We start from the raw sequence: 14,884 nt of genomic DNA, 5'->3' as shown, positions 1-14,884 counted from the left end.
GGGGATTGAAGGATGAGTAGGGAAACCTGACTGCCACTGTGTAAGATGCTGGGGAGACCAGATCTGGAGCAACATTTGTCCCTTTATTTAGGAAAACTATCATTTCATTGGAGGCCATTCAGAGGTTCACTTGGATGATTCCCGGGATGAAGCAAAGGCTAAACAGGTTGGAAGTCTACCTGCTGGAGTTTACAAGAATGAGAGATGACCTCATTGAAATAGATAGAGGACTGACAGTCAACACTGTCAGAGGGTGATTCCCCCTCACTGGAGAATCTAGGACCAGGGGAAAACATCTCAGAATAAAGGGGGACCAACTGAAGACTGAGATGAAGAGTAATTTATTCTCTCAGAGAATGTCCTGGCCACAGAGAACTGTGTGCAGAGGCAGTGTCATTGTGTAAATTGAAAGCTGAGACAGATAGATTTTTGATCAGTCAGGGAATCAAGGGAGAGAGGCAGGAAAGTGAGGTGAGGAGAATGGGATCAGCCCTGATCCTATGGAAAGACAGAACAGGCTCATGGGGCTAAATGGTCTTCTCCTGTCCCTACTAGTTTTTGATCTTATGGTCTTATTCAAAACAGCAGCCTATTCTTTCAGATGCCATTGTATCTGAACTTTTGCATGGTTCTCGGATGCAACTTTCAGTCTATGTTGCCGGTGTGCCTGTCAGAAGTGAATTCATGGAGGAGAAAGTGAGGACTGCAAATGCTGGAGATCAGAGTCACAGTGAATTCACTCCAAATTGAAATCATGGCTATGCATCGAAGTAAGAGGTTGCAAATGTTGTAAAAGCTGTTAGATAACCCACAATGCCCTTTTGGAGGGAACTCCAGTATTTTGACCCAGTGACACTGAAGTAAGGGCCAATCTATTTCTAAGCTGGGATGGTGAGCGGCTCGGAGGAGAAGTTGCAGGGGGGTGGTGTTTCCCTGCACCTGCTGGCCTTGCAGATGGAAATGGTTGTAGGTTTGGAAGATGCTGGCTGAAGATCTTTGGTGAGATCCTGCATTGCATCTTGTAGGTATTACACACTGCTGTTATTGAGAGTCAGCAGTGGAGGGAATGGACATTTGTGGATGTGGTGCTGATCAAACAGGCTGCTTTGCCCTGGAAGCTTTGAGTGTTGGAGCTGCACCCATCCAGGCAAATGGGGAATATTCCATCACACTCCTGACTTGTGGAGTTGGTGGACAGGCTTTGGGAATTCAGGAAGTGAGTTCAAGTAATAGGGAGTTTTTCTTCCCTTGGTGACAAGCTATACCACTGGGGCTTCAGAAGGGTTAAGATAACAGGTTGGCCCATTTCATGATCTTCAGGTGTTTGAGAGGTTAGAAGCGAGGAAAATGCACAACATACCAGGACACAGTGATGCAGAAGAAATCACACTGGCAATGGAAATAAGGGACTAATGCTGTGGAGAAAGAGAGAGAAACAGTTAACATTTCAAGTCTTCAGAAATGATAGTCACTGGGGAGATAGTATGTGATGATGACAGGGAGTTTGGGCTGGGGGTGGGGAGGGAGAGATAAAGGTGTGAGGGATAGGTGGAGACAGAACACAGAAGAAAGTTAGGGAAAGGGATGGTCGACAATTAACTAAGGAAGGGGAAAAGAACATGGAAGGTGGTGTATCAGGCTCTGAAATAATTGGACTTGATATTGAGTCCTGCAGGCTATGGGAGATGAGATGCTGTTCTTCCAGTTTGGTCTGAGCTTCACTGCAGCAAAACCCGGGGTGGGGGATGGGGGATATTGGCTGGGGTTGGGGGCAATATGGTGGGATGAAGGGGCAGGTGACTGCAAGCTCGGGATTTGGAGACGCCGCTATTGGATTGGGATGTACAAAGTTAAAAACCACACAACACCAGGTTATAGTCCAACAGGTTTATTTGGAAGCACTAGCTTTCGGAGCGCCGCTCCTTCATCAGCTGGTTGTAGAGAATAAGATCGTAAGACACAGCATTTACAGCAAAAGTTTACAGTGTGATGTAACTGAAATTATATATTGAAAAAGACCTGGATTGCTTGTTAAGTCTCTCATCTTTTAGAATGAACATGTTGGTTTCAGTTCTTCATATATAAATCACAGAACATTTAAAAGTTACATTCTCAAGTGAACTTTAGTAACTGTGAATGGTGAACTCAGCCCAGACAATTACAAAGACCAACTGCCCATCGAGAGAATCCATCTCCCAGGCCCGCTGTCAAGGAAAGGCCGCCAGCATTCTCAAAGATCCATCCCACCCTGGTAATGTTTATCTACAACCTCTACCATCGGGGAGAAGGTACAGAAGCCTGAACACACGCACCAACTGATTTTGTAACAGTTTCTACCCTACTGTTGTTAGAATACTGAATGGACTGACAAACTCTTAACATTTGCCTGTACCTGTTTTTGCTGCTGTTTACCTATTATTTACTTATCTTTGCTCCTTAACTCTCTGATCTGCCTGTATTGCTCGCAAGACAAAGCTTTTCACTGTGCCTCGGTACATGTGACAATAAATTCAATTCATATCTCTACTGTAAGCGCTTGCTTCGATGAGGCCTGACTCAATCATTGCTAATCTTCAGTCCCTCCCTGAGATAAAGGAGAGCTGGGGTCTAATTTCACGCATCACATCTTCATAACCATTACATTAACTCAGAGAACAAGTCTTTAAGCCAACAAATCTATGAAGTTCCATTAACCTGTTCACACAATATTACCAAAAAGAATTGTTTGTCAAAGTGGACGTGAATCCTTCATTCTTTCAAGTAACAATACAACAGTGAGCAGCTAGTCAAATGGATTCACAAAGCTGTGTGTTTAAAGACACTACAGTCAGGTTAACAATCTATCTACAGAGAATGTGAGCACAGGTCATTTATTGGTTATTTTAACAGCACAATACTGAATTTTTAATAACATTTTGAATTACCACTTTTCTCTCCTGATATAGCCAAACTACAGGAGCAAAAATGTTCATTTGCTACCGATTTGCAATTAGCCACTGCAAAGTGGAAAATGTCTCCTATCTGTGTGTTTCCCTATGGAGGCAGACAGGTGTAAATATGGACACTGTCACCGAACACAGGAACAAGCCCTTCAGCCCACCATGTCTGTGTCCGACCATGGTATTTCCATTATTTTATCGTAAAACAGTCCTCAGAATTAGAGGCTTGGAGAGTGGATTCCAGAAGGTAGGGTTGACACAGCCAGCTGGAAGAAGGGGCAATAGCAGTGAGGCAATTACCTTGAGGCATGAACAGAATCATTTGAAAGACAAATATTGAGGTGTGCTGCAATGTAGTCAAGTCTTCCATCTAGTGGCAGCAGGTATAACTGCAGATACCAAATCAACTGGTGAGGAACTGACACTCTTCATCTCACACTTCAGAGAATAGAATCACACAGTACACGAGACACCCTGTGGTCCACTTTCCCACACGAGGCCCCCGTAGCTTTGAATGTTCTAACACTTCCAGTTCTCACCCAAGTGCTTTTTAAAGATTGTGTGGTTTCCCACCTCACCCACCCTCCCAGGCAATGCACTCCAGAACCTGCCACACTCTGGGTAAAAATATAAATTCTAAAATCCCCCACCCTCTAGGTTAATTTTCTTTTTTCTCTTTGTTGTTGACCCTCAGGGAACAGAACAATCCCATCCCCCCTGTCCATGCCCCTCATAATCTTACATACCTCCATGAGGTCCTCCCTCAACCTTCTCTGCTTCAAAGAAAAGACCCTAAGCTTTCTTCATCGCCGAACTGCTCCATCCCTGGCAACATCCTTGATGAATCTCCTCTGCACTCCATCCAGTACAATCACATTCTTCCTATAGTGCGGAGACCAGAACCGCGCACATTTTCCCAGCTGTGGCCTCACCAAAGTCCGGTCCAGCTCCATCATCACCTCCCTGAACCGCGACTGATAAAGGCAAGTGTCCCCTATGGCTTCGTAATTGTCCTGCCATCTTCTGGGTTCTCTGGACCAAGATCCCTCTGCTCCCCTGAGCTTCCTCGTGTCCTGTCATTCATTGAGTATTCCCTTGTCTTGCTTCTTCTTCCAAAGTGCATCACATTTAACTTACTAACCAGTCTACCATATAAGACTTTGTTGAAGGTCTTTCTAAAATCTAATGTTGTGCCATGGTTTAAGAAAGGCTGTAAGGAGAAGCTTGGGAACTGTAGGCCAGTGAGTCTGATATCAGTGATGGGTAAGTTTGGAGGGGATTCTGAGAGATAGGATTTACATGAATTTTGAGAACTGATGAGGAATAGTCAGCATGGCTTCGTGTATGGGAAATAGTGTCTCATTAACTTGATTGAGGTTTTGAAGAGGTGATAAAGTTAGTTGAGACAGTGCAGGGTAGATATTATCTACAAGGAGCCACTTGTGGAATACTGTGGACAGTTCTGGTTGCCCTGATATAGGAAGGATGCTTGAGTCATCGAGTCATACAGTACAGAGAAAGGCCCATTGACTCAAACTGGTCTAAGCTGACCAAAATGTCCATCCACACGAACCCCATTTCCCTGCACTTGGCCCATATCCTTCTAAACCTTTCCTATCCACATATTTGTCCAAATGCCTTTCAAATGTTGTTAATGGACCTGTCTCAATAACTTCCACTGGCGCTTATTCCATATTTGTACATACCATCCTGTGTGAAGAAGTTGCCCCTCAGGTTCCCTTTTATTCTTTCCCTCTAACCTTAAACTGATGGCCTATGGTCCTTGATTTCTCAACCTTGGGAAAAAGACTGAGTGCATTCCCCCATCCATGCCTCTTGTGATCTTATATACTTCTATAAAGATCCCCTCTCAGTCTCCTACGCTCTAAAGAAAAAAAGCTCTTGCGTGTCTCACCTCTCCCTATAACTCAGACCATTGAGTCCAGCCTTGTAAATTTCTTCTGCACTCTTTCCAATTTAATAACATCCTTCCCATAGCACGGTGACCAAAACTGAACACAACACTCCAATTGCGATTGACCAACTGCAACATAACTTCCCAACCTCTCTACTCAATGCCCTGACTGATGAAAGCCACTGTGCCAAAAGCCTTCTTCACTGCTCTGTCTACTTGTAACTCCACTTTCAGAGAACCATGCCCCTGTACTCCAGTGCCTCTGTTCCACTACACTCCTTAAGGTCCTACCATTCACCATGAAACTCATACCTTGATTTGATTTTCCAAAACACAAGACCTCGCACTTATCTATATTAAACTCCAACTGACATTTCTCAGCCCACTTCCCCAGCTAATCAAGGTCCTGCTGCAATTTCTGATAACCTTCTTCGCTGTCAACGATATCACCTATTTTAGTATCATTTGCAAAGTTACTAATCATGCCTTGTATATTCTCATCTAAATCATTGCTATAGTTAACAAAGAACAATGATTGAGCACTGACACAAGGCACTCCACGAGTCACAGGCCTCCAGTCTGACAAGCCTCCTCCAACTATTACCCTCTGCTTTCTACCAAATTGTGTATCCAATTTGCCAGCTCCCCCTGGATTCCATGCAATCTAACTTTCCAGTGCAGCCTATCATGTGGAACCTGAGTAAAGACCTTACTGAAATTCAAATTGATGATGACAAATGCCCTGGCCTCATCAATCTTCCTGGTCACTTCATTAAAGAACTCTAACATGGGAGAGGCATGATCTCCCATGCACAAAGCTGTGCAAACCCTGTCTTTCCAAATGCATGTACATCTTATCTCTCAGAATCATCTCAAGTAACTTATGACACGGCGGTGAATCCCTGTATTAATTAAACCAAACACCCAGAAAAGCTCACCTCGCCTCATAATCTGTTAAAATATGAGTGACAGAAAACTCCCAAATTCTACTATTCAAACAAATTACCAATTTATTCTTTAATTCTGAACATTAAAAACAACTATTCACAACTCTAAGCTCCCCTTTAGCTTAACTGCTTATTAACGGCCTCCAACTCTATAACAATATACTGTTCCAATAAGACATTTATTAAAATTACTTCAATCTAATTTCAAAACCACACAACCACTGTTATTTTATGTGACTTCACTCTTCCAGCTGCTGAATTCCCTGCATCCTCTTCTTTCATTTTATCATGAGTACATTTCATATGGCAAGGTACCACTGAAAGAGAGTGTTTCCTAATTTCTTGGATCTGTCTTGATGGCAGTTGTCCTCTCTCCAATTTGCAAAATGTTCACAGTTTTATATCCCCAACATCGGATCGTCTCATTGGTTCGATGTTGGCAAAACAATAAATTCAAACTCGACTGTGTTTTAGTATCCTAGGTCATAATTTAAACTGATTGGTTATGTTTGAACTGTTGTCAAAACAGCAACCAAAACTCCAGTATCCATTCCACAGCCAAATGTTGCACATTTTCAATTTTCCAATACACTCTGTGACTGCTATCTAGTTATATACATAGGTGCTTATAATCTCTCAGTTCACACTCTCAAATGTACAGTACACATCTTCAACTTCAGTACACTTACCCACTGTAGGTGATAGGCTTCCTAGTCTATAGTTCCCAAGTTTTTCTTTGCAGTCCTTCTCAAATAAGGGCACAACAGTTGCCACCATCCAGTCTCCCGGGACCTCACCTATGGTTACCAATGATACAAAACTGTTAGCCAGGGCCCCCGCAATTTCTTCTCTAGACTCTTGCAGTGTTCTTGGAAATATCTGGTCAGGACCAGGAGATTTTTCCACCTTCATATATTCTAATACATCCAACAAATCCTTTACTGTGATACTGTCCCTAAGATATGACCACTAGTGCCCCCAATTTCCACAGTAAATGCAGAGGAGAAACATTCATTGAGGACCTCACCCATCTCCTGCAGTTCTACACATACATGTCCACCTTGGTCCTTGAGAGGTCATTTTTTCTCTCTAGTTATTCTTTTTACTTTAATATACTTAAAGAACCTCTTTGGATTCACCCTAATCTTTCCTAATGTTATTAAATTGGCAATATTTACAAAGATATTCCTGAGGCTAGAGGCTTGAAGTTATAAGGAGAGGCTGGATAGGTTGGGACCATTTCCCTTGGAGCAAAGGAGGCTGAGACATGAAGTTACAGAAGTTTATAAAACCATGAGGGGCACAGATGAGAATCTTTTCTCCAGAGTCAGGGAGTGGAGGGCATAGGTTAAGGGGAGAGGCAGAAGTTTTAAAAGAGACCTGAGGGGCAATTTTTTTCATGCAGAAGGTGCAGCGTGTATGGAACGACTTATTTTTTTTCTACACATGTTAGTACATTGTGTGACAATTTAATTGTGCATCTGCCTGTCTCTGAGTGAGATTACTTGCTTGTTAAGTAAATGCACAGAGTTATGATTGTGAGACTTTTTTTTAGATTTGTCACACACATTCTTTGTGAACATGGGGTTGATCCTGTGCCTTCTCCTGAGGGTAGATATGGATATTATCCTGTAGTTATCAGTGTCGAGTCCTCAATGTGATTGTGATTTCAAGTTAGTTCAGTAGATTGCGTAATTAATGGGCAGTGGGCTTGTGTTTTTCTATATAACTTATATTTCACTGGAACTGCATCAGACTTCACTGAACAAAGATGTAATTCCTCATGGCCATGAATAAAGCTAGTTAATTGCTCAAGGTTCCCTCTCCTGACTGTAGAGGAACCTCGATTATCCAAATATCAATTATCTGAATTTTGGATTACCTGAAGGAGATCTCAAGGTCCCGATAGAAACGTTACGTCAAAGAGCTGTTTCAAAAGGATTTTGTACGTCTCATCCTCTAGGTGTCAGTTTCTATGTATTCTCTGAAACTGTTGCTTTACTGAAGTTTCTGTTAATCTTTGGAATTTTATGTGAGTTCACTCAGACTAAACCAGTTGCTACCTGCTTCATTCTTTGAGTGGCCATATTATTTTAGCTTCAAATTTCTGATTCATTTCTGCAGTGTCAGAATGATAAGTAGAGAGTGAATGTTAAAGTTGATAAATGATTGATACATTTATTCACAATAATAAAAGTACGATTCAAACTCTGTCTCAGAGAAGGAATGGATTCTATATCTGGAAAACAAAATTGAAAGAAGATTCATTCTGCACCTGAAAATCGGTCTCTCCATGGAAATAAGATTTGTTTGATGAACTGCACTTTTCAGTCTTCTGCATTATGCATGGGTGAGGCTGGAGCTCTCTATTTTAGGGTCTGGTGCTTTGACAGACACAAAAGGGGCTCTGCATTTGCACAGTCCCCAACACTGAATATGGGAGTGCTGTACATTTCTCAATTCATCGGTAACTAAATCTGACACTGAACATGTGGTTGGGTAGCAGATACCAGTGTTTGATAATTCATGTGAACCTCTACTTAAGTATATTTTCATCCAGTGTCCAATGCAATGTGCACGATTGGGTTGAATTCTGCAGCTATCTGACAGTGACTGAAGGAGAAGGATTAATCCTGGTGTGTGTCAGTCTCGGCTGGTTTATGGGAGCGGTATTGGTTCTGGATGTTTTATGCTGTTCCCATGAATTCTCATTTGTCCTCTCCGCAAACGAGAATATTAGTTTGAGATATCAGAGACATCTGCCATAATTATTGCTGCTTGGGTGTTAAGAAAGCTGACACCCATCTAAATACATTTTAAGGTCGGCTGGAATGTTATTGTGGAATTCTTCCAAACTCAAAATTACATTAAGTGTGGAAGTATTTCACCAAAATTGACACAAAACTGTGGAAGTCATTTTGTCACAAAGCAACGTTTGCAGTAAAATGTAGCCTGCTAGCATAGTGCTGTCTGAGCCCTGGCTCAAGAATTCTGTTTTGATAGCCTGACCTTGCAGTTGTAGACAGTCTCTGCTCCTCTGGCCCCTTCGACAGTTCTGCTTCATAGAATGATGCATTGTTTCACTCTGTCCCTTATCGATTGTTCTTGCCTAGCTGAACCTGCAGTGTAAGATCACATTCCGTTCTGTAGACATGAAGAAATGTCGGTCTGGACAACGTACGTGAACTTTAAGACTGCCCCTAGATTGCGTAATTAATGGGCAGTGGGCTTGTGTTTTTCTATATAACTTATATTTCACTGGAACTGCATCAGACTTCACTGAACAAAGATGTAATTCCTCATGGCCATGAATAAAGCTACTTAATTGCTCAAGGTCCTCTCTCCTAACTATAGAGGAACCTCGATTATCCAAATATCAATTATCCGAATTTTGGATTACCTGAAGGAGATCTCGGAGTTCCCAATAGAAACGTTACGTCAAAGAGCTGTTTCAACCTTGATCGCATCTTTTGTTTACAGGTACAATGATTAAAAATGAACTCGGCTCACTGAAATGCTGCCGAGAAAAGTCCTGGACAGTCCAGGCACCATCTCCAAATTACTGACCTCGTGCCCTCTCTCTCGCTCCCCCCCCCCCCCCCCCCCCACCCAACACTTTCCCTGGAGTTCGACAGAGGGGTGAACCCTAAAACCCCCTTCGCCAGATAATCTCTCCAACATTGTCCTGTATGAGCAAAGGTGGGACCTGTCAAAAAGTTGCAGTAAAAGGTTGTGTGCACGTGTGTGTTATTTGGAGACGCACCCTCCAACCCCCCAAAAGCAGCAACAGTCTTATTGTTGGTGTACAGTCTAGCTACCCCAGGGTGGAGGGGATGGGTCAGCCAGGGGCACAGACAGAGGTTGGACAGTGGACAGTGTGTGTGTGTGGGGTGGGTGGGAGAGTGATGTTAGGCAGCATTGGGGGGCAGTCGGGGCTGGGACAGACAGGATTGGAGGGTGTGCGGGGGCTCACGCACAGCGTGCTGCTGTTTAGTCTGCCGAACGGGGAGCAGACTTCACAGAAAACTCCGAGCTCCAGAGAAAATCAATTAATCCAATAATCAATTATCCGAATGAAATAGTGCCCATCTCGTTCGGATAATCGAGGTTCTTCTGTACTTTGTTGGGAAAATTATCTTATACCAAATGTTGCAAAACAGTTTGTGTAGTTGGCAGGATCTCCATTTTCTGAGGTTTTCTTGAACCTGCTGCTATTTTAGGAGGTCCTTGCTGAATCTGCTCAAGGTTCCCCTTGAATCAGCTTATCCCTGAGCCTGCTGTGAGCTTGGATTGGCTTTTTTTTTGAAAAAAAAGGCAGGGAACGATAGAATTAAAATATCAGCCGGCTGTGTCATCTGGCCCTGAGCGAACATGCTGATCCCTTTTTAAGGGAAAGACGCTGTGGTAAGACATTACCCAGAAAGACCACAGTCGTTGGGTTACAGGGAGCATTAGAGACCATCCTGATCAACAGTCTAATCTACAGGAAGAAGCCATGACAAGACATCAGCATAATTCTAAATTCAGGTGATCTTGAGTTATTGACAGCTGTTAGTCTTTGTGTGGTTTTGTTCATTCTCTTTTACAGGTTACATACTGGCACCATGGACCGATGGGGTCAGTGAGTTCCAAACGCCACATGGAAAGGGTGCCCTGGGGACAAATTCACTTTGTCCTGCTATAAAGTACAGCCTCGGTCCTCTGGTTCTGTCCAAAAGACACTGAAGTGCCATGGTAAATGTGTACAACACCGGAATAAGGTCGGGGATACGCTCATCCTATCGGTCACCAGCCAATTTTGTTTGAGGGATGAAGTATAGAGGATGGTTGCTGCTTTTGAGAGAGGTAAGGTCGGGGATACCTGGTCCTGGCAGGTCACCAGGCGATATTGTTTGGGAGAGGAAATATAGAGCGTGGTTGCTGCTTTCGTCACATCCAAAAAAGAAGGAAAGCTAGGAAAAGAAAAATGCTGTCGGAAACGCTGATACAATTCTCGCTTCTCGGCCACAAGATACTAGTGTGAGTACTCAACAGGGTCTTAGTGTAAAAAGCGTTGCTGAGAGCATCTTAAGGTTTACAAAATTAGTAATAAATAAATTGCTTGCCCCAGGGTTATTACACGTGAAACCCCGTTTGATAAGATCTGGACTCACTCTGAGGTCGGCGGCATGCTTCAAGATGCCCCCTGTCCGTTCAAGTGCCCACCGTTATTTTTAATTGGCTAGTACAAATCTGCAATAATTATAGTTGCTTGTGTCAGAATGTCCAAGCTTCAATGAATTTGGCATATAGGACACATTGGACAACTACTACATTCCCCTGGGTCGTGCACGAACAACTTGTGTTGAAACTATGGTTAGAATTACAAATGGAATGGCTGAGAGTTATTTAGCTTTTGCCCTACGTGGTTAAGCAGCTATGTGTCACAGCCAAGATTTATGAGGCTAAACTCCCTAACTTGGACTGTTCTGGAATGTAAATGCCTCATTACCGTTACAAGCAAGGAATAAACAAAAGCTAAAAACTGAGATTGGGAGAAAGTTGGAAACTGTTCATACGTGCATGTGTGCACTTGTACGTGCGTGACAGAGTGACTGTGACTGACTCAGCACTGATTCACTGAAGTTTGTAGAAAGGTTAACTCTTTGTGGTCTGGTTTGAATGTTCTTGGTGAATGAAAGCTTGTGTTTTGTGCCCTGGAGCTTGCGACCCGGAAATGTTTTGAATTCGATTCACATTTTGGGAATTTAAGATGATTTCCTTTCAAGGGTTAGGAAACCAATGATTATGAAATGCAAATTCCAAAAAATTGTATTAATTTTGAACTAATCAAAGAATGGACAAAAGGAAGTAAAAGCAGTAGCATTGTAAATCCTGGTCTCAGGAGGTGTCTGTTCCTTCCTTAAAAATAATCTAAGTCCAACACTGAGGAAAATCACCTCCGATTTCAACATTTGCTCATTAAATGGAGGAATGACATGAATTTAATAGATACTGGATTAGTGATGCTGGAAGAGCACAGTAGTTCAGGCAGCATCCAACGAGCAGCAAAATCATCAGGAATAAAGGCAGTGAGCCTGAAGCATGGAGAGATAAACTAGAGGAGGATTTTGCTGCTCGTTGGATGCTGCCTGAACTGCTGTGCTCTTCCAGCACCACTAATCCAGTATTTGGTTTTCAGCATCTGCAGTCATTGTTTTTACCTTGATGAATTTAATAGAACTTAGTTTAAAAAATTATAAAACTGCAAGTATAAAGATAGATCCAAAATATCCTAAACATATATATTGCTTTATATATATATATATATACTTTATTTATACATTGCTATATATATATATACATCCTAAATATATTGCTTTCAGAAAATGAAACTAGCAGAATTAATTTGATGGTGTGTTTCGGATGCGTTTGTTGCCACTTAATTTTAAGACTGCTGCATCTCATTGGTGATTAAGGAATGTCAATCATAGCTTTATTCTATATCTATTTCCCTTCCTCATTGTGAATTGAAGTTTCAGTTCAACATTATGTTGTGACCAATCATGTAACAGAATTAAGATGCTGCTGCTAAAATCAGTTGTTAGATTAGGCCATTACTTGTGCAATAATAGGCAAGACCTTTTAATGCAGCTGTAGTCATTTCACAGCCTATAACATGGTAAATGAGCAGTGACTGGTCAGATCGCTTAAGGAACTTAAGCTGGAATTTAAAGTTAGGGGCTAGAAGCAGGTAATAATAATGGATTTCAGAATTGGAAACGATATACGTTTTACATTATAAAATCAGATTTTGAAAACATGAACTTCCAGTTTATGTTCACGACTTTTTTTTGTCCTTTTTGTGTGTGTGTGCAGGTGTGAGACAGTGAAAGACACAAGGTGCACAAATCTTTATTCAGTTCCCACCACCAGGATGAAAGGAAACACCCGAGTGGCCAGTGACAAGCAGTGCCCTTCACATCAAAGGGCAATGCTGTATGATCAAACAGTGAAGGGGGAGGATAGGGATTAAATCAAAATAGAGTTGGAGGGGGAAATAATGCACTCCACTCCTTGCGGTACCCACCTCACCCTGAACAGCTCCAGGGTGTTGGAGAAGGAGCACCCGGGCTCTAACGTAACCACGGAAGAGGGGCATTCAGTCGGCCCTAACGACCCCGTCCAGTGCCTGCTGCCGGGACCAGTTTATGGCCAGTTTGGCCAGGCCCAGGAGCAGACCCACGAGGAGGTCTTCGGACCTGCCCTCCCTCCTCCGTACCGGGTGCCCGAAGATCAGGAGCGTGGGACTGAAGTGCAACCAAAAGCAGAGGAGGAGCTTTTTAAGAAAATCAAAAAAGGGAGTGCAAACGCCCACACCCAATATACACATGGTCCATGGACTCCACAGGGCTACAGAACAAGCAGTTGGGCTGGGAGTCCGTGAACCACCGCAATCTGCGGTTGCAGGGGACTGCTGCGTGCAGCACCCTCCACCCCAGATCCCCGAGAGAAAGGGGGAGGACTCCCGCGTAGAGAGCCCTCCACTGGGGATCCCCACTGCCTGGTGGCAAATGGGCACGCCAAGGTGTGTCCGGATGGTGGATGAGGGAGAAGAGGTGGACGGTGTGCAGCAGCAGTCTATACAGGGCCCGCCTTTTTACCCTCTGAAAGGGAACAAAATTAAAATTTTGCAGGAAGTACGGGACCTTTGGGCTAATGTGAAATTCCGTCTGGGCTGGGGTGAGCATGGACGGGATCCCACCGCACACCTGAGCGTTCTCCAACTGGTGCACTACGTCGGGTCCGAGCACTGCCGTTTTAAGGCATCGGATGGCGGTGGCAACTTACTGGACGTCTACCGCTGCCCTGCTCGCTATGTCCTGCAGCAGCGTCCAGCCCAGGCCCCCAGTACGTCCCCTACCCTGGTCACCCTCGCCGCCGCGGCCCTCCCCTCCGATAGCCACTCGTACCTGCGAGTACGGAGGTGGGGATTCCTGAGCAACGGCTCCCCGACAACAGCTGCTACTCCAGCCGGAGGGTAGGCACGATGCGATTCAACCATGTTCCAGACAGTGATCAGGTCCTGGTAACAGACAAACAGCGTCTTGAGGGCAACCTCCAAACCATCACGGTCGACACACAGGAGCTGCGTGTCACAGTTGAGATTTCGCACCTGGTGGAAAAAATGTAGCCAGGGCACACCACCTAGGAGGAGGCTTGACGTAATGGTATCGATGTTCATGACTCTTAAATGTCTTGGTCACTTGTTCATCTTCCATCTCTCCTTTATAGATAATGATTATATTAGTTAATATATTTAAAACAAATTGTATTAGCTGAATCAACGGGCAGGATCGATTGGTTTTATACCTTTATACATTGTCAGTGACCGCTGTCATTGCCTCATGGTTAATTTGAAGCATTGCAGCATTGATTAGTTATTTATAGGATGGAAGCAGAAAGCTAATACTAAATGGAAAGATAGCTTACTGACCAGTCGGAGGAATTATGCATGTGATAAGGGGTTGGAGGTATGTACAGTAGATCAAACTCCCAAAAGATTACTTACAGTGTGGAAACAGGCCCTTCGGTCCAACAATTCCACACTGACCCGCTGAAGCACAACCCACCCATACCCCTTATCTAACACTACAGGCAATTTAACATGGCCAATTCACCTGACCTGCACATCTTTGGACTGTGGGAGGATACCAGAGCACCTGGAGGAAACCCACGCAGACACGGGGAGAAGGTGCAAACTCCACACCGTCAGTCAGTCACCTGAGTCGGGAATTGAACCCGGGTATCTGGCGCTGTGAGGCAGCAGTGCTAACCACTGTGCCACCGTGGCGCCCAGTGGCCAGCTGAAGGCGAATGGGTAGACAAACAAAAGTGAACAAAAGAAAAAGCGTAAGGCTACTAAGGCTGAAGAAGAGAAAAATTAAACCCATACCACAAAATAAAAAGGCAGTTAGTGGTGTTGACTAATCATGACTAAAAATAAAAACTTACATTTTACTTGGAACCCTAACCTAATGTCTGGCACACCGACCTTATTTGAGGGAGGGGAAATGAGGATTATCCTGACAGTCACCAGCACA

General features: G+C 43.6%; 1 protein-coding gene across 9 annotated transcripts in view; it reads right to left on the bottom strand.

Annotated features, from left to right (window-relative positions):
- The window catches only part of LOC140458803 (scavenger receptor cysteine-rich domain-containing protein DMBT1-like), a 144,196-nt gene that overhangs the window by 72,645 nt on the left and 56,667 nt on the right, over positions 1–14,884 (bottom strand). For 3 of the 9 annotated variants that reach the window (XM_072553445.1, XM_072553446.1, XM_072553452.1), the window contains 2 exons: positions 13,754–13,866; positions 6,491–6,598 (listed from right to left, as the gene is read on the bottom strand). The exons of 1 other annotated variant lie outside the window; for it this stretch is intronic. The gene's annotated coding sequence lies outside the window, so the exon portion shown is untranslated. Of the gene's footprint in view, positions 1–6,490; positions 6,599–7,683; positions 9,361–13,753; positions 13,867–14,884 lie in introns of those variants that run through there. 5 more of the 9 variants (XM_072553447.1, XM_072553448.1, XM_072553453.1 and 2 more) reach the window with 5 other exon arrangements.

This window comes from Chiloscyllium punctatum, chromosome 34, assembly GCF_047496795.1.
Source record: "Chiloscyllium punctatum isolate Juve2018m chromosome 34, sChiPun1.3, whole genome shotgun sequence".
In the NCBI taxonomy this organism is placed as follows: Eukaryota; Metazoa; Chordata; class Chondrichthyes; order Orectolobiformes; family Hemiscylliidae; genus Chiloscyllium; species Chiloscyllium punctatum.
Note: the sequence above shows the minus strand (reverse complement) of the source record. Positions and strands in the feature narration are given on the sequence as shown.